Here is a 23687-nt window from a genome sequence, read left to right as displayed (position 1 = left end):
CAGTTCCACTGCTTAGACTGACACTACCTCACCTAACTATCCCAGGCCCCAGCCTCTGTCAGCTCCTATCCCTCACAAATTTGAACTCCCTCTCCCAGCCACACTCACTCTTTCTCAGCCCTCAGGCCCACAGCTATTTTTCTCCTACGTACCAGCGCCAGTCTCCAATTCCCTACAACTCCAAACCCTCAGCCATTCCCCATTGAATCTGCAGGCACCACCCTTGTGGTGAATGAGATTCACACGGTATTATAATCTGTATATAATGTATCAATATAGTAAGTGCAGTTGCACTACCTGACCACCAGGGGGAGTAGCTCTGGGAGTACTCGAGAGTTTGTACTGAGCTCCTCCCTTGGCTCCGCCCAGGACCCCTCCCCCTGGAGCTGCTGTATAAAGATCCGTGCCACATGGTCAGCCAGCCAGTTCACCGAAAGTTCAACGGCTAACAGGCTGGCTCTGTTGTAAGTATATTAAAACCGCTATTCTAATCCTACAAGCACGTCTCCGTAGAATTGTCGGTTCCAACAACCCTCCAATTTCTCTCTCATATATGGGGTATTCTAACTGAACCCGGATAACTCCTTCCCATCTGATCCCAATGCCAATGTCAGACCTCCATCTTACCTTGTAACTGGGTTCTTAAAGAAGTACATAATAGGAAATTGAGTAAATCTCTAAAGGAACATGACTGACAGTGTGACACAGAGAATTAGAGACATAAGAAGAGGAAAGAGAGAGAGGGCAATAATTGTACAAAGAATAGAAGAGATATAAGGGAGAGATAGTGTAAAAAAATGAGAACCATACAGAGAGGTAGATAAATGGGACACAAACAGAATGGACACTGAAAAAATTGATAAGAACAATTGCAATTGGAAAGAACAATAAACAGTTCCAGAAATAGAGACTTACTGTCCTCCACGAGAAATAGCATTGGAGATCAATTATTTATAAGATTTAAAACCTAAACACTTCTCGCCTACAAAACTTTACTTCCTCCTGTCACATTTCTGTGTCACAATTTACTATTGGAAACCTGTTAATCTGTAATTACACCCTCCTGCCAGGAGAAGCGCCACCTCCTCAGTTTTCCATCTCTCAGCTCCTTGGTTATACAAAAGAGAAACACATCTGCTTAAACATATTATTTCCTCTGCAAAATTGCAGCGAGTTTTGCCATTTGCTACAACGCAGCAGCAACCTCACTTCAAAAAAGCATAATTGAAACAGCTTAGGATGTCCTGAGGTGCTATATAAGTGAGAATTATTTCCTTCTTTCTTAACTGAAATCTAAAATCCAAGTACAAAATAAGGACACAACGTATGATGATAAAATGGAGACTGTAATAGCCCGCACAGGATCTATGGAGTGGGAATGCTTGTCTTCCCCATGCTCCTTGTGGAGTATGAGCTCCGTCGCTAGGTGTGGGGTATCTCAATTACCCAGTGTATATAAGGTTGGCCAGGAAGGCACTGACCAAAGAGGAACCTGGTAGTGTATATACCATTTGTGTGACTGAAACGTTGTTCAACTGGGGCTGGAGATGTGGTGTCGGAGCCGGGGAAGATAAACGAGGCGTAGTACTACCAGGGACTGTGCAAAGCAGACCTGCGTGGAGAGGAGGGGGACATGGGGTGGTTTCTAGATAAGCTGGCAGGCATTGGAATAGCCCCTGGGGCTGGGGGAGGTGCTGGATAGTATCAGGGGCATGAAGTCGGGGAAGGCTCCAGGGCTGGAGGGTACCTGACGGAATTTTTAAAAATATATATTTTATTCTCCTAATTTTCCACTTTTTCTTCAAATATACACCCAACAAAAGATAACCAACAATAACAAATACTAAAACAATCCCCCAACCAGCATCTCCTTCCACATACATATCCAAACTGCCCCCTACATCCCAAATACAAAACAAGAAAGGACAAAGGAGAATCCATGCTCATCCCATACAAAAAGCAATACACTCAAGCCCCCGAGCACCCCCACCTCCCCCCACCATGTTCAATGGCATCCAATTCTTGAAAGTGCAGGATAAACAATGCCCATGAATTATAGAACCCTTCCATCCTCTCACTCGGCTCAAACTTTACCTTCTTGAGCGTCAACAATTCCTGCCACGCCGAGTAACAGGGTGAAGAAGCTGACCTCCACTCCAAGATGCACCCGCCTTCGGACAATCAGCGAGGCAAAGGCTAAGACATCTGCCCCCCCCCCTCCCCACCCGCCTGCAGCCCAGGCTGGTCCTAACCCGGCGGAGCTTTATAAGGAATTTGAGACTCAACTGGCACCACATCTATTGGGGGTGTTTAATGAAGCATTGGAGGAGGAGCTGCCGGGGACGATGACGCAGGCAGTAATCACTCTAATCCCAAAAATGGGGAAGGACCCGGTGGAATTCGGGTCGTATAGGCCCATATCACCATTGAATACGGATGTGACAGTATTGGCTAGTCTGTTGGCTGGGGAGGATTGTGTCCTGGGGGTACTTGCAGAAGATCAAACAGGTTTCGTGAAGGGCAGGCAGCTCGCGAGTAATATAAGACGGCTTTTGAATGGAGTGATGAATCCGTCGGGGGCTCTGGTGGTGGTGGTGGCCATGGACATGGAGAAGGCATTTGATCGGGTGGAGTGGCAGTACTTGTTTGAGATTTTGGGAAGGTTTGGGTTTGGCCGAGATTTGTGGCATGGGTATGGTTGCTGTTTGTGGCACCAAGGGCGAGTGTGAAGATGAATAATATGAGTTTGCGAAGATTTGACTTACACAGGGCTATGTGGCAGGGGTGCCCGTTGTCCCACGTTCCTGTTTGTGCTGGCCAGAGAACCATTGGCGATGGCTCTTAGGGGGTCGGCGGAGTGACAGGGGATTATGAGGGGACAGAGGGAGCATCGGATGTCGCTCTATGCCAATGACCTGTTGCTATATTTTTCAAATCCGCTGAAGAGTATGGGAAGGATTATGGACCTGCTGCGGAGGTTTGGAGGGTTCTCGGGGTATAAACTGAATGTAGAGAAATGCAAGGTTTTCCCAGTGAATGAGCTGAGACTGCGGGCTAATTTAGGGGGTTGCCATTTAGGGTAGCGATGGATAGGTTTAGGTATTTGGGGATTCAGGTAGCGAGAGAATCTCACCACCTCCTCCCAGGCAGCACTGGCTCCCCTATGGCTGACATCCCTTCTGGCCTCCACTGTGTCTTGGAGCTTCCCCAGATCTGCATCCCGATCTTGGGACCAATCTCCTGACGCCATTGTTGTGAGCTGGCTGGAGTTGGCTGAGCAAGTGCTGTTTAAGTGCTGCTCGACCTTGTTAGCGGGGGGCTTGCGAGCACAATGCCGGTGAATCGGCGAGCGAGCCTTCATTTGCGGCGAGAGGTCCTTGGGACCTCATTAAGTGGACCAATTAACATTGAATAGCGTTACTGGAATCACTGGGCTGAGCGCCGGAAAACCCGCGGCAGTTCCCGCTGCTACCAGACTTAAACCTTTCCGGAGAATCACGCCCTTGGTCTTGACTCCCAAAAGCAACATCTTAGTAAATCACCGATGCCTTACAATAACAGTTTGTGCATTAAAAGCATTGACATAAAAGCAATGACTAAACTTCAGAAGGTCATTCATTAGATGGGAAGCATTTGGGACTTCTCAAGAAGTGTGATAATGTGGTGCACAAATAATCTTCCATCTTTATATCTGGTTTAATGTATTCATCAATGAAAAACAGCATAATATTTGGCATACTGTGAATAAGGACACAGGAAGTGCACTTGTTTAAATAGTGACTAGAAAATCACCAAAGACACTTTATGTTGGCTTTATATCTTTCAGGCTCCTCACAAGAGATCTAAAGATGATGCATTCTGGTGACATCAATGAAGGGGATCCCCAAGAAGACATTTATGTTCCAGTGGTTGCCACCTCCACAGGCTGATTGGGACACGGTTCCTGTTTAGTCAGTGAATATGACACGGAACTGATGTTGAAATCACCTGGGTTTTTTTTAACATGGAACATAGGAAAGCAGGACTCAGGTTCAGGTTACAACTTGCTGTGCCGTTTCCCTGGAATCGGACATCCAGCAATCAGGAAACAATCTTGCCCATAAAGTGAAGGCAATATATCTGTATTTTGCAACAAGAATGAACAAGCAATATTATCCCCGAGGAATAACCCAAAATTAAAACTTTTTTTCCCGAAGAGCAAACATGTGGTAAAATAAGGAAATTCGTTTTTTAAATGTGAAACAATACAATGTGTGCTGTACTAGCCCCTAAAAACTACATATCATTGGCACTTTAAAATGCCCTACAACTGTCCATTGATAAATATCTAGATAACTGCTGTCCTTCTTAAAGTACAAAAATAGCCTACACATTTAATAAACAACACTCAAGAAATACAACACCACCCAGAACAAAACAAACCGCGGGATTGGGACCCCTTTCTTAAACATTTATTCCCTCTACCACCGACGCATATTGGCAACAGTGTGTACCATTTACAAGATTCACTGCAGGAAGTCCTTTGGTTCCTTTGACAGCACTTTCCAAACACATGGCCATCCAGAATGACAAGGGCAGCCGATCCAGGGAAACATTACAACCTGGACATTTCCCTCCAAGACATTCACCATCCTGACTTGGAAATATATTATCGTTCCTCAACTGTCGCTCGGTCAAAATCCTGGAACTACCAACTAACAGCTCTGTGAATGTACCAACATCATATCGACTGTAGCAGTTCAAGAAGGTAGCCCCACCAATTTCTCAAGGGCAATTAGGGATGGCTTAGTCAGCAAAGCCCACATCCCTCGAATAAAAAAAAAATAATGTTCCTTTAGAGATTGGATGTCCACAGAATGATAGAAAATATGACAACAACGTGATTACATTTATTTTGCTTTTTTATTCAAAATAATTTGAGTAGATTAAACTTATTTTTTTTGACATAAAGCACATGAATGGTGACAGCCATGCGAATTCCATGTATCCTTCCCTAAGGTGTATATTTATAAGATGGCGTATATTTACATATCTACTGAGAAGGTTAAGGCTGTGATTGGGCTCAGTTATGGTTGCCTCCTCCACCCTATAGTTCAACAGCCCCTGAAACCTGCAGATGAAGAAACCTATGTGGGCAAGATGATAACTGTGCCTCCCCACTTCAAGAAAAGTGTCATATGCAAATCACATTGTTATTGTGGGCAGGATTCTCCCACCCTGGGCCAGGCTGGAGAATCCCTGCAACTGGGCCATGCCGCCCCAGCGCTGGCACGCGATTCTCCGCAGAGTGGAGAATCGGCACCATTGGTGCAGCGCTGGACACGGGCTGCTGTACGCAGCCGGTCCGCCGATTCTCCAGCCCGGATGGGCCAAGCGGCCGCTCTAAACAGGCAGAGTCCCGCCGGCGCCGTCTACGCCTGGTCGCAGCTGGCGGGAACTCTGCGCGCAGGGTCGGGGGGCGGCTTGTGGGGGGAGCTCTGAACCTGGAGGGGGCCTCCGATTGGGCCTGGCCCAACGATCGGCGGGCCGGCCTCTCGCTCCCCGGGCCTATTTTCTTCCGCGCCGGCCCCTGAACCCCCGCGCCATGTTGCGTCGGGGCCGGCGCGTTGAGGGAGGCCACCGCGCATGCATGGGTTGGCATGGTACCACTCCGCATGCACGGATCCCGCAACGCACAGTTCACCCCGGGATGGGAGGCTGGAGCGGCATGAACCGCTCCAGCGCCGTGCTGGTCCCCTGTCGGGGCCAGAATCGGTACTCCCAGCGGCCCGTTCACGCCGTGGTGAAACGCGACGGCGTTTCCGACGGCGTGGACACTCTGCCGCCGAATGGGGTAATCCTGCCCCATATTTCCTATCATTCTGTGAACATCCCAGTCTGTAAAGGATTATTATGGGTGGCTTTATCCATCCCACCACACCGGATGTCTGGTGTGGCATGCCCTCGGGATTCTTCGTTTTGGTCAATGGGGTTTCCCATTGTTGGGCAGTCCCCGCTGTTGGGAAACCCCTCGGCTGCCGGCGAAACGGAGGGATGTGGGCTTTGCTGACTAAAGCATTCATTGCCCGTCCCTAATTGCTCTTGATAAATTGGTGGGTGCTACCTTCTTGAACTGCTGCAGTCGATGTGGGTGTAGGTACACCCACAGATCTGTTAGGGAGGGAGTTCCAGGATTTTAACCCAGCCGCAAGTGAAGGAGCGATAATATATTTCCAAGTCAGGTTGGTGAATGGCTTGGAGGGAGAAAGATTGGGCTCAAGGTAAAATATGGTCTGATCAAATACTGAAGCTGGATGTTAACAATGTGCAGTGTGGCTGAGCATTTTGGGATCTCCGCCGGTTTGAGTCAGCAGCGTTGAGAATGTGCAGAAAGGGAGCCTGCTGCTTTAAGAGTGAGGCAGTGCGGTGGAGGGCGAGCTCCCTTTAATCTGCACCCAGGGCTCGGCAGAAGAGCCTGACGTCACCCAGCCACCAGAGGTTGCTCCTGATTGGTTGCCAATGACGCCATCCTGTGTTTTTTTTTCAGAAGAGAATGACTTCATCCCCAGCTCAGTGCTGCTTCTCTTGCACCTTCTGTTTTGCTATTCCTAATGGCCAACTCGCAGCCAGCCAATCCGGCAGAATAGCAGCTTTGCGGCAGGCTGGAATGCAATAACGCTCATTTCGCATTTCTTCCATGATTAATTTCTTTGCAAGAAATCTCGGGCCATCTCCCACTGACCGCACGGGGTGAAATTGCAAGAAGGCTTGTCCATGGAAAATAAGAAGGGGAGTTCCCGGAAGTAAAGGAGGTGAGGCTCTCTTTTTAAAAAGATAAATAAATAAATGAAAGGGCTCGCCCCAGATATGTGTCTTTCGCCGGCTCGGTCATTCGGCAGTGGGCGTTTGAGCCCCCTCCAGGCATATCTGGGCTTTAGCATCCCAAGTGCTCTGCTCCCGTTTGGAGGCTATGGGATGTGATAATGCAAAAGGCAATATTGCAGGATGGTGGTGCATCCAACAGTAGTGCCAGTCCCGCTCATTGCTGAGAGGTGGCAAGGGCTGACCACCTCGCTCTCTCTCTCTCTCTCTCAATGACCGCAGGACGAGAAGCCCGTGGCTGGCATTGCTGGCAAAGGGAATGTCAGTGCAATGTAGTAACATTATCACTCCTGCAATCGAAGACGGTTGTGTGTGTATTAAAAATCTGCTTGATCGCTTGCTGCTCACGCGGCTGTCATAGTGACGCCCAAAATTGACCTGCTTGTGGGATATGGATCTTAAATTGGTGCAGAGGTGTGTTGAGGGGGGGGAAATGAGGGTTTTATCTGAAAAGGAACCTTCCACCTTTGGCTACACAGATATTGAATTCCATCGCCTCTCTGTGTGCATGATTTGCAATACGTGGTTTGCAAACGGATACAGTGAATTTAATGACTCTATTGCGCATTTGATTTAAGGGGAGGCGGGGGGGGGGAAGAGCAAATCCTGTAACCCGATTTCTGCATTTTGCAGAATGCATCATTAAAGCTTTGTCAATTTTTTTGGGAAGGTTTTCATTTATCTAATCCTTTAATCGTCTTGAATATGCCCCTTGTTTCAAAGGGGATTCGATTGGATAGGTAACCTTCTCTCAAAAAAACCTCACCGTCTTTATCAGAAGGGTAGAGGCTTCAGGGGAAAAAGTAGTAGGCATGTGCAATTAAAATGCATGGGGGTTTAAACCATGTGCAATTAAAATGCATGGGGGTTAGCAATTGTGATGCTTGTCAAACAAGTCCCTCTTAATTTCAGAGACCATTGGATTGTACTGGCTGAAATAGTGAAAATAACTGTCTTCATGCGAAATTCTCTCTTATACCATCAATGTTTATCAGTCTGGTTGGTTGGATTGCAATACATGTTTCCCAGGATGGAAGAGGGCACTGGTTTTCACTGACTGATAAATACCATTTTTAATGCACTGCCATCCTGCGATCCCATCAATTCTTCTGTTGAAAACCGGTGTGGCCTCGATCATTTTGCTTTTACTGCAGCCCCTGAATAGCAAAACAGACAACAGGCAAAGCAGTCCAGCTGTTTCTCTCATTGCTGTCATCACGCAGTCTGTTATTTCTGATTTCCACCCCTTTGCGCTCATACTGGGAACTTCTATCAGCTTGTTTTGTGCTCATTAGGCTTTCTAACAGCACCCTGAAATATACCTGGTCTGGCATCGACAGCAATTTGTTTTCAAATCACAAGTACACACGAAGAATAGCTTCAAAAGTTAAAATTTACATTACATAGAGAACAGTTGCGAAATAGAACCTCCTTAAGCTCGAAGACGACCATTCATCTGCAAATGCAGTTAACATCACCTCTACAGATAATGTTCCTCAGCAGAACCTTGAGATTGCATTCAATTCAGACATCTATCCTGAATGGAAAAAGAATTCTGAGCAGAGCTGAGTTTTTGGCACCAAGTGCCAACAAAATCCTTCTTGCCAATGTGCAGGACCCCACCCCCTCCAATCAACCCTTCTCTCCCACATAACCCTCTCCTTGATTGGTTCAGCAGCCTTGACCACACTTGACAAACTGGCACCTCAAAGAGAGCGTGATATGTTGTCACACCTACCTTCATACTCTTTTTTTTCCCCATTAACCATCATTTTCAAGTGACTGAAACTCATGGTTGCCTACCCTGACCCAAGGCTGAGACCTCAACATTTCCATGTGCTGGCCCATATATGCCTCCAGGCGCAATCAGTTTCTGGCACAGTGGTTAGCATTGCTGCTTCACAGCACCAGAGACTCGGGTTCAATTTTGGCCTTGGGTAACTGCGGAGTTTGCACTGTCTCCCAGTTTCCCCCTGGCACTCCGTATTCCTCCCGGAGTCCAAAGAAGTGCTAGGTTCGGTGGGTTTATCCGGGATAAAGCGAGGGTAGGGTGGGGTGCTCTTTCAGAAGGTCAGTGCAGACTTGATGGGCTGAATAGCCTCCTTCTGCAGTGTAGGGGTTCTATGGCTTACTACCTGGGTTTGGGAGGATTTTGAAATTCTCTCTAACTCCTGTCCCATGCCATGTCTCTGCAACCTCTTTCAACCCTACATCTGGAAAGACCTTGACAGCAGAGAAAGGGGCCACTTGGCCCTGCTGAAAAACAGGACACCCAGCCTAATCCCAGTTTCCAGCATATGATCTGTAGCCCTGTAGCATTACAGCAGTTAGGTGTTAGGGCAGCATGGTAGCATAGTAGTTGGCACTATGGCTTCACAGGGCCAGGGACCGAGGTTCGATTCCCAGCTTGGGTCACTGCCTGTGCGGAGTCTGCACGTTCTCCCTGCGTTTGTGTGGTTTCCTCCGGGTGCTTCGGTTTCCTCCCAAAAGTCCCGAAAGACGTGCTATTAGGTAATCTGGACATTCTGATTTCTCCCTCTGTGTACCCGAACAGGCGCCGGAATGTGAGACTAGGGCTTTTTCACAGCAACTTCATTTCAGTGTTAATGTAAGTCTACTTGTGACAATAAAGGTTATTATTATTATTACCCAGACTCCTATCTCTCTCTCAGATCTCTGCACTCCTCCAAAACTGGCCTTCTGTATCCCCCACTTGCTTTGTCACACTATTGACAGTCGTGTCTATTCTGCCCAGGCCCGAAGATCTGAAATTCACTCTCTAAATCTTTCCATCTCCTCACCGCTCTCTTCCATTAAGGCACTCCTTAAAGCCAAGCATATGGTCACTTGCCCTAACATCCCCTTAGGTGGCTCAGATTTAATTATTTTCTGGTAAAGTTCCTGTGGATCATATTTGAATATTTTTCAATCTTAACAGGTGCTAAGAAATGCAAGTTGTTGTTGAGGAAGTTTGAAGGCAGCCAGTTGCTTCTGGTCTGCAAGCCATTGATATTTGTGAAAAGTACGCCATGATAAAGCATTCCGTAAATATTTCTCAATAATGAGGTGTATTTTTTTCAAAAAAGAGATTCAGTTGTACAGTGGCTTTCATAACCTCTGGGTGACATCCTAAAGCACTTCACAGCCAGTTAAGTACTTTTGAAGTGTAATCAAATGCAATAATTGCCACATAGTTTGTTTTCGGTGTTAGTTGAGGGGTAAATGTTGGCCAGGACACAGGGGGTGATACCCCCACCGCCCCCCCCACTTCCTAAAAGAGTCCAATGGGATTGTTTGCGGCCACCTGATAGAATGTTCAGGATTGTGGTTGAAGATCTTGCCCCAAAAACGATTTCAGGGTGCACGTGCACTACAATCGCAGCATTGCTGTGAGGTGATTTCACTTTGCACAGATACAGCTGTTGCAGTGTAAACATATGGTAATCCACCCTCGAAAAGACAAAACCAAGCAATGCAGCGAATATCACCATGACCTTCAACTGCTCCCTCATGACACCAACGCAACACTGAACTTCCCAACCGTCCATGAATTATGGCGCAATAACCGGTCAGCAATTATCTTGTTTTAACATTTACAATGTTTTCTTGAAACAGTGTTAAAATCAGTGGAGATTGACAGAGGCTGCTCACCCAATGGTCTAGTGCAGTGCTTTTCAACCTGTGTGCCACAAGAACCTTGCAAGTGTGCCGCAGCCTGCTCCGGGCGCGTTCCACTCAGCCCAACCTCTGATGTACATGCCCTATATATGGGACTCAGGAAGCCCCTGTTTGGGAGCTCCTGCTTACCTGACTAACAGCTACAATTGGTGGTCTGGGCCATTTGCCTTCACAGGATCCCGCTAATACATTCGGAAAGACACATTTGGTGCGTCAAGTTCCTGCCATTTGCCATCACCCTGGGAACTCCTCTCCCTTTCACCAGTGCTGGGCTAAGAAAGAAAACTTTCTGAGGGTGTCGCTGGCCAGGCTAGAATGTGTTGCCTACCCTGAGGGCATTTAAGAGTCAACCACATTGCTGAGGGTCTGGAGTCACATGTTGGTCAGACCAGATAAGGACGACAAATTTCCTTCCCTCAAGGACATCAGTGAACCAGATGGGTTTGCACAACAATCAACAATGGTTTCATGGTTAGATGGACTGACCACGCTATATTGCCCTTAATTGGAAAGACATAATTGGTTACTTAACGGTTTCATGGTTGTCATTAGACGTTTAATTCCAGATTTTTATTGAATTCAAATTTCACCATGTGCACTGGTGGGATTCGAACTCCTGTCCTCAGAACATTACCCTGGGTATTTGAATTACTAGTCCAGTGACAACACCACTGTGCCACTGACTACCACTGCGCCACTGCCTACCCCTGCCCAGGTTTCCCCAATCATTATATATTTTTTCTTCCTTAGAATGTTGGGGCCCTTTCCTAATTTAGCCCTGCGCTGGAGAATTTTACCAAACTGCTTTCCAAATTACAGAAAGTAAAATGCCGGAACCTAAATTAGAAACAAGTTCATTTGGAGAATATCAGTGGTGTGCGTCAAGATTTCTTGTAGTATAAAGGTGTGCCATGACAGATAAACGGTTGGGAACCACTGGTCTAGCGAGCAAAATAATTGGTTTTTTTCCTTTAAAAAATAAATTTAAAGTGCCCAATTCATTTTTTCCAATCAAGGGGCAATTTAGCATGGCCAATACACCTACCCTGCACATCTTTGGGTTGCGGGGGTGAAACCCACGCAAACACAGGGAGAATGTGCAGACCCCACATAGACAGTGACCCAGAACCGGGATCGAACCTGCAAACCACTGCGCCACCGTGCTGCCCGAGCAAAGGAATTGTTGCCTGAGTAGAAGAAAATGGCTCAGGGACACGAAGAGGGTGCGATTGCATAAACCTCGAGTTAGATCTCATCTGAAGCACTGCCTTCAGTTCTGAGCATCACAGCCCAGGAAGGATGTATTGGCCTTGGAAGGGTGCACAGATAGACCTAAATCATACCTGGGCTGGTAGGGTTACATTATGAGGTTGGGTTGCTCAGACCACATTTGTATTCCCTCTGGTACGGATGATTAAGGAGTGATATAATTGAAGCGTTTCAGTTGACTAAAGGAGAATAGGGTAGATAAGAGAGAAACAATTTCTTCTGGTGGCAGAGTCCACAATAGAGCTGGGTTGCCAGGAAGCACTATTTCACATGGATGGTTGTGGAAATCTGGAACCCTGTCCCCAAAAGGCTGTTGAGATTATGTCAATTGGAAATTTCAGAACTGCAATTTAATGGATTTTTGTTAGGAAAGCTATTAAAGGTTATGGAATGAGGGTGGCTAAGTGCTGTTAAGGTACAGAGCGGTGATCTAATTAAATGGCCTATTCCTAATCTAGGAACAGTAACAGTCAGTACCCGAGATGGAGGGAGAAAAGTGGGGTTGGAGGATGATGGGAGGCAGTGGATGGCGGGAGGGGGGTGGGGGGGGGGGGGGGAACGTTGAGAGGAGGAGACTAGGGCCTAAGTTTAACCCACCACAATCAATGCTTAGTTACCTGGTTCCACCTGGGGCAGCGGAAGACATAGTACAGTCCCCCTCCATGACCCTTGATGTATAAGAGGAAAATCAGATAGGATTGCTGCCTCTGAATGTTATTCAGTGAACCATGCTCCAAGTGCATGTTCCTATGTGTTTGTGAGGATGTTTTCCATGATTTAATGGCCTGATGAGACCCATCCGTGTCCTTGCTCAATAATGGCTACTTGGCAGTCATTTAATGTGAGGAGGCTGCTGAATGTGGTGCTTTCACCGGCAGTGGGGAGGGAGATGGAGGAGGTGGTGGCTTTAGACGCGGAGAAGGCGTTTGATCGGGGTAGAGTGGAGTTACTTGATGGCGGTGTTGGAGGAATTTGGGACTGGTCTAAAGTTTGTGGCATGGGTGCAGCTGTTGTATAAAGAGCCGCTGGCGGGCATGCGCATGAATAATATGAATTCAAGGTACTTTGCATTGTACCGGGGAACAGAGAATCAAATATTTACAGTGCAGAAAGAGGCCATTGGAAAGAACACCCTACTTAAGCTCATGCCCCCACCCTATCCCTGCAACCCACTGACCTCATCTAACGTTTTGGACACTATGGGGCAATTTAGCATGGCCAATCCACCTAACCTACTCATCTTTGGACTGTGGGACGAAAGCGGAGCACCCAGAGGAAACCCACGCAGACACGGGGAGAAAGTGCAAACTCTGTCCAGACAGTCACCTGAGGCTGGAATTGAACCCAGAACACGAGCTCTGAGGCAGCAGTGCTAACCACTGTGCCACCGCGTCGAACAAGGCATGGGTGGTCTATGTCCTTCCCTCTGTTTGCATTGCTCTATGTCCCCCTTCTGTTTGCATTGGCTATAGAGCCCTTGGTCATTGCGCTGAGAAGCTCGGGGTTGTGGAAGGGGACAGTAAGGGAGGATTGGGGGTGGAGCATAGGGTGCCCTTGTATGCAGATGACTTGTTATTGTATATTTCGGAGCCGAGTTTGTTGGTGGGGGACATAATGGGTTTGCTTCAGAGATTTGAGACGTTTTCAAGATGTAAATTGAATTTAATGAAAAATGAGTTCTTTATAGTCTCCTCTGCGGGAGTGGGGGGGCTACCATTTTGTCTGGCAGCGTCTCAATTCAGGTATCTGGGGATGCAGGTGACCTAGGATTGAGCAGGTCTCCGGAAGTTCAATTTCTCTAGCTTGGTGGGGAGGGTGAAGGCAGATTTGTTGAGATGGGACAATCTTCCTTTGTCATTGGCGGGCCGCGTACAGGCAGTAAAGATGAATATTTTACTGCGATTCTTGCTTTTATTTCAGTGTCTGCCAGTCTTTTTGCCCTAACATATTTCAGGGGGGATGTCAGGCTGATCTCCTCCTCGTTTGTCTGGGAGAGGAAGGTGGCGAGGATAAGGAAGATGATACTGCAGAGGGGACGGCAGAAGAGGGCTAGGCCTCCCGAATTTGATGTATTATTATTGGGCGTGAATGCAGAGAAGGTTCAGTGATGGAATAGGGAGGGTGGGGCCTTTTGTGGGTGAGGATGGAGGCGGGTTCATGTAGGGGTTCAGGCTTGTGGGCCCTGGCAACGGCACCGCTCCTGATGGCTCCAGCAAAGTATTCAGTGAATCCGGTGGTGGTAGCTACGCTGACAATCTGGAAGCAATTTCAGCAGCATTTTAAGTTAGTAGTGGAGCCAGGGGGGATGCCAGTAAGGGAATCATGGGCTTGAGCCAGGGACGACGGATGCAAGGTTCCAGGGATGGGAAGAGAAGGGGATTAAGGAGATGAAGGATCTGTGTCTGGGAGGGCAGTTTGTGAGCTTGGAGGAGTTGAATGAGAAGTTTGAATTGGTGGGGCAAAGGTTTCAGGTACATGCAGGTGCGGGATTTTTGAGAGGAAGGTCTTTCCGATAGCGCCTGCCGCCTCGCTGTTGAAGAGAGGAATCATTTCAGCAATTTGCGGGAGGATTTGGGCGGAGGATAAGGTGTCCATGGAGGAACTGGGGACGGTACTGGAGGAGGGATTGTGGTGAGGTGCAGCGGAGGGTAAACACCTTGACTTTGTGTGCTGGCTGTGGTAAATACAGTTGAAGGTAATGTACAGGGCGCACCTTACAAAGTCTAGGATGAGCGGCTGTTCAAAGGGGTGGAGGACATCTGTGAGAGATGTGGAAGTGGCCTTGCGAACCATGGACATGTGTTTTGGGCCTGCCTGAAGTTGCAACGAGTTTGGAGGATGAGTTTTCAGCACCATTTTTGGGGATCTGCATGTGAAAATGAAAATGAAATTAAAATTGCTTATTGTCACAAGTAGGCTTCAATTAAGTTACTGTGAAAAGCCCCTAGTCGCCACATTCCAGCACCTGTTTGGGGAGGCTGGTACAGAAATTGAACCGTGCTGCTGGCCTGCCTGGGTCTGCTTTCAAAGCCAGCGATTTGGCCCTGTGCTAAACCATCCCCAATGTGGGTGTGCAGCCCGGTCCCCTCGAAGCCATATTTGGGGTGTTGGACCGGCCGGAGCTGCAGTCGGTGTGAGGCAGATGTCTTAGCCTTCGCCTCGCCGATTGCTCGCAGGCAGGTCCTTTGGGGTGGAAGTCAGCTTCTCCACTCTGTGCCTCGGCGTAGCGGGGGAGGCCTGATGGAGTTTCTAGCCCCGGAGAAAGTGAACTTTGCTCTGGGGGGGTGGGGGGGGGGGGGCAACTGATGGGTTCTACAATAGTTGGGGTTTGTTCACTTTGCGTTTTAGAGAACTGGTTACCGTTCACTGTTGGGCAGATGGGGGAGGGAGGAAGTGAGGGGCTTAATGTGTTTGAGGGGGATTGTGTTTGTTGTCATTTGTAAAAATGTTGAAAATTTGGAATAAAAATACTTTTTAAAAAAAAAAATACTGGCTACTTGGATGTGAGTGATACCCACAGAATCGGTCTCAGCAAGGAGCCAACACCTTTGAGACTGGAGGGAAGGGGAGAAGAGAGGAGAACATGGCCGAAGAAAATCGAATGCTTTGCCTCTGGTTTTATTGCACTGGCTGGCCCAGAGTCTCTATAAATCCCAAGATTACTACCGAGTGTACAACACACTGACTGGGGCCATGTTCAGTGAAGCTTGACCAATACATCTAGTGTAACAGAGTGCTTAACATTGATGTTATGTGGGTGGTCTTGTTGAGCATTGAAATCTGAAACACCTATGTTGATCCAACCCTGATCTCCAAGCAGCATGCCGCAACTCTCTCAACATTTTATCCCTTCCTGATTTTTTTATATTCTCGTTTCTTTCCCCTTCTTCCCTCGAGGTTTTGAAGGTGTGCTTGCCTTCCAGCACCTTATACGTGTGTGACTTGGTGAGTGCTTGCAAGTTATTTAGCCTCAGATAGCTGTGGGGTGGACAGAGGGAATGCAGCATAGCAGCAAAGCTAATCCTGTTCCTATCCAGCATCCGCTGGATAATGAACCGGAATGAGTACCCTGTTTCAGCTCTTTTCTACATTACAATAGTGACAACTTAAAAAATACTTAATTATCTTTAAAGCACTTTGCAACATCCTAAGGTTCTGAAAGGTGCTATGTGCAAACTATTTATTTTCTTTCTTTGCCTTTCCAACTTGACCATTCCTATCTCTACTGATTGGAAATTCCATCTGGTATCTGCTTGTCTATGTGGCTTAGCTTGTTTTGAGGTCTGTTCAAATTGTATCATAATTTTATTTCTAGCATTCAGTGAGAAGTTTGATTTAATTCAAACTTGTTGTCAAGGAATACCTGGTCAAAATTGTTTTTTTTTAAAAATCATTTTTATTCAAATTTTCCAACAACAAATTTTATCCCAACAACGAAAAGAGAAAAACAGTAACCCCTCCCCCCAATACAAAAACTATAAATTAACAGCAAGAAAGAGTAATAAACAGAGAAGCATAAGAACAAACCCCCATAATGAACCCATAGTCCCCGCCCCCCAAATCCCACCCCCCTCCCCCCTGGCGTTGCTGCTGAGATTGACCACCCTCTAATGCTCCGCGGGAAATCAAGAAAAGGCTGCCACCGCCGGAAGAACCCTTGCACCGACCCCCGCAGGGCAAACTTGACCCTCTCCAGTTTAATGAACCCAGCCATGTTGTCGATCCAGGATTCCGGGCTCGGGGGCTTCGCATCTCTCCGCTGCAAAAGGATCCTTCGCCGGGCTACTAGGGACGCAAAGGCCAGAATACCGGCCTCTCTCGCCTCCTGCACTCCCGGCTCCGGTGCTACCCCAAAAATAGCGAGCCCCCAGCCCGGTTCCACCCTGGAGCCAACCACCTTGGACAAGGTCCCCGCCACCCCCTTCCAGAAACCCTCCAACGCCGGACACACCCAGAACATGTGGGTGTGATTCGCTGGGCTCCCCGAACACCTGCCACACCTGTCCTCTCCCCCAAAGAACCGGCTCAGCCTGGTCCCAGTCATATGCGCCCTATGCAGCACCTTTAGCTGGATTAGACTAAGCCGTGCACAAGAAGAGGAGGAATTCACCCTCCCCAGGGCGTCCGCCCACGTCCCCTCGTCAATTTCCTCCCCCAAGTCCTCCTCCCACTTCGCTTTCAGCTCCTCCATCGAGGCCTCCTCCCCCTCCTGCATCACCTGATAAATTGCAGAGATCCTACCCTCGCCAACCCACGTCCCCGAGAGCACCCTATCCTGCATCCCCCTTGGCGGCAATAGCGGAAACTCCGCTACCTGCCGCCTAACAAACACCCTAATCTGCATGTACCTAAAGGAATTCCCTGGGGGTAGACCCCACTTCCCCTCCAACTCCTCTAAGGTCGCAAACTTCCCGTCTAGGAAGAGGTCCCCCATCCGCTTGATACCTGCCCTGTGCCAACTCAAAAACCCTCTATCTATCCTCCCTGACTGGTCAAAATTCTTAAGGGATTCAGGAGGGTGTTGTGGAAAAACAATGTCCTTGGGTGGGTGTGGTTGTCGGTATTAGGGGTATTACGGTACCTAGGTTGGAGGTACCTGATGCTGTAAGATCATTGGTGTTGGAGGTACCTGATACTCTAAGATCATTGGTGAAGCCTCCCTGCTGGTTCCACCCAGTAAGGCGGAGTATAAGAGTCTGTGTTTCCCTAGCTGCATTCTGTACCTACGCTGCTGGGGGAAACATCTAGTTCAATAAAGCCTTCAATTGTCCTACAATCTCACTTGGGAATGATTGATCGTGCATCAATTTATTGAACTAGATTTGAAGAAAGGAGCTCCGCATCAAGCCGGAGTGACTGCAACTTAGCCCCCACTCGGCAAACTCAGCGGTGACCTTTAAACACTGGCTGGCGTGTTTCAATGGATACATCAGGACGGCCACAACTACACCCATGGAGGACCAGAAACTGCAAGTTCTCCACTCAAGGGTGAGCCCAGAAATCTACATGCTCATCGAAGACGCGGACAGTTTCGAGGCTGCGATGACCCTGTTGAAAGGACACTACATCCGCCAAGTAAATCAGGTTTACGCCCGGCACCTTCTAGCTACCAGACGACACATTCCGAGGGAATCGCTAGACAAATTCTACTGCGCACTGCTGGTACTAGGTAGGAACTGTGACTGTCCGCACATTTCAGCCAACGACCACACAAACTTTTAATCCGGGACGCCTTCATTGCAGGTATGCTGTCCTCTCGGATCTGCCAGTGGCTGCTGGAAAAAGAGACGCTGAGTCTCAAGGAGGCACAGGCCCTCGCAAGCCCCTTAGACGTAGCCCCTCGCGATGCCCGAGTGTATGTCACCGACCGCGCTGCAGCCTATGGGCAGCATGGACCCCACCTGCAGCCGATTCCGACGCATGCCCCAATCCCCCACAAGCGTGTGCCGCGCGGCTGCCAGGCAACCCCGGGGAGGCCCGATGTTATTTTTGCGAGCAAGCCAGGCACCTCCGGCAATGCTGCCCGGCCCGCTACGCAACTTGCAAGGGCTGTGGAAAAAAGGGGCATTTCGTGGCAGTGTGCCAGGCCCGGGCGGTCGCCGCTGTCTCCAGGGGCGAACCGAGGCCGCCGCCATTACTCTCATTGCAGGCCACGTGCGGCCGTGGGCGCCGCCATCTTCGATCACGTGAGACACGTGCGGACCCCGGGCACCGCAATCTTGTTCCCCAGAGACCACGTGCGATTCATTGGGCGCCGCCATCTTGCCCACGGCCATGTGCGACCCGTGGGTGTCGCCATCTTGGCTGAAGTCTCAAGACCCCGATTCGGATGACCGCACACCGCCCAAGGAATCCCACCAGCTTCTGCCACGACTTGCCTCGGTGACTCTGGACCAGTCTCGGCCCCGAACTCTTTCGACCGCTACGACGACGGTACTCATCGATAGACACAAGACATTCTGCCTGATCGACTCCGGGAGCACAGAGAGCTTTATACACCCCTAACACGGTACGGCGCTGCTCCGTCCCTATACACTCAGTTAACCAGAGAATCTCCCTGGCTCTGCTCTGTAGAGATCATGGGGTACTGCATAGCTAATCTCACAGTCCAGGGAAGAGAGTTTAAGAATTTGCGCCTCTACGCCCTCCCTCACCTCTGTGCTGCCACACTCCTGGGTTTGGACTTCCAATGTAACCTCCAGAGCTTAACCTTTAAATTCGGCGGCCCTATACCCCCCCCCCCTCACTGTCTGCAGTCTTGCGACCCTCCAGGTCGACCCGCCTTCTCTTTTTGCAAACCTCACTCCTGATTGCAAACACGTCGCTACCAGGAGCAGACGGTACAGTGCCCAGGACCGGACCTTCATTCGGTCGGAAGTGCAGCGGTTACTGAAGGAAGGTATTATCGAGGCTAGCAACAGCCCCTGGAGAGCTCAAGTAGTGGTTGTAAAGACCGGGGAGAAGCACAGGATGGTCATTGATTATAGTCAGACCATCAACAGATATACGCAGCTCGGCATGTACCCTCTCCACCGCATATCTGATTTGGTCAATCAGATTGAACAATACAAGGTCTTTTCCACGATGGACCTCAAATCCGCCTTCCACCAGCGCCCCATTCGCCCGGACGACCGCAAGTACACTGCATTCGAAGCAGATGGGCGGCTCTACCACTTCCTAAGTGTTCCCTTCGGTGTCACAAATGGGGTCTCAGTCTTCCAAAGGGAGATGGACTGAATGGTTGACCGGTACGGTTTGCGGGCCACGTTTCCGTACCTCGACAACGTCACCATCTGCGGCCACGATCAGCAGGACCACGACACCAACCTCCGCAAATTTCTCCATACCGCCAGTCTCCTTAACCTGACCTATAACAAGGAGAAATGCGTATTCAGCACCGATCGTCTAGCCATCCTCGGCTACGTAGTGCATGATGGAGTAATAGGCCCCGACCCCGAACGCATGCGCCCCTCATGGAGTTCCCCCTCCCACACTGCTCCTATGCCCTGAAACGTTGCCTGGGGTTTTTTTATATTACGCCCAGTGGGTCCCCAATTATGCGGACAAGACCCGCCCACTAATCCAATCCACGGTCATTCCCCTGTTGGCAGAGGCCCGCCAGGCCTTAAGTCGCATAAAGGCAGACATCGCAAAGGGCACGATGCACGCAATCGATGAATGCCTTCCATTCCAAGTCGAGAGCGACGCATCCGACTCAGCTCTAGCTCCCACGCTCGACCAAGCGGGCAGGCCCGTGGCCTTCTTCTCACGCACCCTCCATGCCTCCAAAATCTGCCATTCCTCCATTGAAAAGGAGGTCCAGGCCATAGTAGAAGCTGTGCAGCATTGGAGGCATTACCTGGCCGGCAGGGGATTCACGCTCCTCACTGACCAACGGTCGGTTGCTTTCATGTTCGATAATGCACAGTGGAGCAAGATAAAGAACGATAAGATCTTACGGTGGAGGATCGAGCTCTCCGCCTACAACTACGAGATCTTGTATCGTCCCGGGAAGCTAAACGAGCCTCCTGATGCCCTATCCCGCGGCACATGTGCCAACGCACAAGTGGACCGACTCCGGATCCTCCACGATGACCTCTGCCACCCGGGGGTCACTCGTTTCTTCCATTTTATCAAAACCCACAACCTGCCCTACTCCATCGAGGAGGTTAGGACCATCACCAGGAACTGCCAAATCTGTGCGGAGTGCAAGCCGCACTTCTACAGGCCAGAAAAAGCACACCTGGTGATGGCTTCTCGCCCCTTTGAACTCCTCAGCATGGACTTCAAAGGGCCCCTTCCCTCCATTGACCACAACACGTACTTCCTGAACGTGATTGACGAGTACTCCCGGTTCCCGTTCACCATTCCCTGTCCCAACGTGACCACTGCCACTATCATTAAAGCCCTCCACAGCATCTTTACCCTGTTTGGTTTTCCCGCCTACGTCCACAGCGATATGGGGTCCTCCTTCATGAGCGACGAACTGCGTCAATTCCTGCTCAGAAAGGACATTGCAGGACGACCAGTTGTAACCCCCGGGGAAACAGGCAGGTGGAGAGGGAGAACGGAACGGTCTGGAGGACCTTCCTACTGGCCCTACGGTCCAGGAATCTCCCAGTCTCCTGCTGGCAGGAGGTCTTCCCCGATGCACTCCACTCCATTCGATCATTACTGTGTACCACGACCAACGAAACACCTCATGAACGTCTCCTTGTCTTCCCTAGGAAGTCCTCCCCCGGGACCTTGCTCCCAACCTGGCTGGCAGCTTCTGGACCCATTCTGCTCCGCAAACACGTGGGGACGCACAAGTCGGACCTGCTGGTCGAGAGGGTCCACCTCCTTCATGCTAACCCTCCGTACTTTTATGTGGCGTACCCCGACGGCCGTCAGGATACGGTCTCCCTTCGGGATCTGGCGCCCGCTGGATCCCCACCCACACCCCCCTCACCGGCGCACCCCACGGCTGCCCCCTTCCCAGGGGGATCGGTCCTTCCACTGGTCCCACCCAGGGGTGATGAAGCTGAAGAAGTCACGCTCCCGGAGTCATGGATGCCCAAGCCGGCGCCTGTATCACCGCCGAAACTGTGACATTCGCAGAGGACGACCAGAGCCCCCAATTGACTAATAACTTCATTATGAAATGTACCTGCAAATAAATACCTGTAAATAATTTGTGTGACATGTAAAAGGCAAAATACTACTACCGACGGGTACCGCCATAACCTCCATCACTGTATAACGTGAGATCACCACCCCCGCCGGACTTTTTTTTTTAACAGTACCTAGGTTGGAGGTACCTGATGCTGTAAGATCATTGGTGTTGGAGGTACCTGATACTGTAAGATCATTGGTGAAGCCTGCCTGCTGGTTCCGCCCAGTAAGGCGGAGTATAAGAGTCTGTGTTTCCCTAGCTGCTGCATTCTGTACCTGCGCTGCTGGGGGAAACATCTAGTTCAATAAAGCCTTCAATTGTCCTACAATTTCACTTCGGGAGTCATTGATCGTGCATCAGTGGGAAGAACCAAGACCGATGAGATCATAAAACTATTTGGTCAAAACATTCAGGAGCAAATTCCAGAAGCATTCTTTCTCCTAGAGATCAGGAGATCCTACAATTGTATACCTCAAAAGGTGTGGTTGAGGACAATTGGAGCATTCAAGACTGAAATAGATTTTTATATTAGGTTATCAAGTGGAGGTTGTGTAGCGGAGTGGTAGTGCCCTTGTCTCCAGGACTTGATGGCCAGGAAGGTACATTTATAATGTAGCCAAACTTGTAAATCCTTCCTGTCGGCCTATCTATGGCAGTGATAAGAATGGGAGAGTCTTCTGATTAACCATGCTTGCTACAGAGAGATGTCCCTCAAGCTATAGCATCTGGTGATAGGCTAGTGACCTGTTCCAGGAAAATGTTAGCTCGGAAGCAGACGTAATCATAGAATTATAGAATTTACAGTGCAGAAGGAGGCCATTCAGCCCATTGAGTCTGCACCGGCTCTTGGAAAGAGCACCCTACCCAAGGTTAACACCTCCACCCTATCCCCATAACCCAGTAACCCCACCCAACACTAATGGCAATTTTGGACACTAAGGGCAATTTATCATGGCCAATCCACCTAACCTGCACATCTTTGGATGTGGGAGGAAACCGGAGCACCCGGAGGAAACCCACGCACACACTAGGAGGATGTGCAGACTCCGCACAGACAGTGACCCAAGCCGGAATTGAACCTGGGACCCTGGAGCTGTGAAGCCATTGTGCTATCCACAATGCTACCGTGCTGCCCGTGCTTTGTATGCCTCATGTGCCAATAGGTGTGGGGTGCGAGTAGAAGAAAGGCTACCGAGTAAAAGTGGAGCTGAGGTGCAGGCCAACTATAATTTAAAATGTTTTAATTGTTTTATGAGATGTGAGTGTTGCTGGCCAGCATTTATTGTCCCTCCCGAATTGTCCTTGAGAAGGAGGTGGTGAGCTGCCCTCTTGAACCACTGCGGTCCATGTGAACCCTCAGTACTGTTAGGGAGGGAGTTCCAGGATTCTGACCCAGCGACAGTGAAGGAACAGCAATATATTTACAAGTCAGGGTGGTGTGCGATTTTGAGAAAAACTTGCAGGTAGTGATGTTCCCAGGTGTCTCCAGCCCCTGGCCGCCTTCTATGTGGTATAAACAGGGATTTAGAAGGTCCTGTCAAAGAAGCTTTGCTGAGTTACTGCAGTGCATCTTGTAAATGGTCTACAGTGCTGTCATTGTGCATTGTTAGTGAAGGTAGTGAATGTTGAAGGTGGTGGATGGGGTGCCAATCAAGAAGAGTTATTTGTTGTAGATCAGGGGTGGGCAAACTTTTCCGTGCAAGGGCCACATTCAAAAATTCACAATTCACAAAGGGCCGCATAGTATATTAAGTAAAATAATTACTTCACCCGGTTATGATTCTGGGCGCCTCATATAGAACATAGAACAGTACAGCACAGAACAGGCCCTTCGGCCCTCGACGTTGTGCCGAGCAATGATCACCCTACTCAAGTCAATGTATCCACCCTATACCAGTAAGTAACCCAACAGCCCGCCTCCATTAACCTTAAAAAAATTAAAAAAAAAAAAAAAAAAATTAAAAAAAAAATTTTTTTTTTTTTTTTTTTAATGACTTGGCGGGCCGCAGAAATACCTTTGGCGGGCCGCATGCGGCCCGCGGGCCGTAGTTTGCCCACCCCTGTTGTAGATGGTGCTTTTTGAGTGTTGATGGAGCTGAAAAGGGCTCGGGGCTCAATGGCGTTTCCCTGTTCCTAATGTCCCTGTGTTCAGTGTAGATGCAAAACTCCAGTTCCACTAATGTAGCTGTGAATGGGAAGCATTTATTTATCTACATATTGCAGT

General features: G+C 49.1%; 1 protein-coding gene across 1 annotated transcript in view; it reads left to right on the top strand.

Annotated features, from left to right (window-relative positions):
* Positions 1-6537: 6537 nt before the first annotated feature.
* LOC119971631 (dual specificity protein phosphatase 8-like) overlaps positions 6538-23687 on the top strand; it is a 275181-nt gene continuing 258031 nt past the window's right edge. The window contains exon 1 of the mRNA XM_038807452.1: positions 6538-6791. The gene's annotated coding sequence lies outside the window, so the exon portion shown is untranslated. The remainder of the gene's footprint in view (positions 6792-23687) is intronic.

The sequence above is a fragment of the Scyliorhinus canicula genome, chromosome 9 (assembly GCF_902713615.1).
Source record: "Scyliorhinus canicula chromosome 9, sScyCan1.1, whole genome shotgun sequence".
Taxonomy (NCBI): Eukaryota; Metazoa; Chordata; class Chondrichthyes; order Carcharhiniformes; family Scyliorhinidae; genus Scyliorhinus; species Scyliorhinus canicula.
Note: the sequence above shows the minus strand (reverse complement) of the source record. Positions and strands in the feature narration are given on the sequence as shown.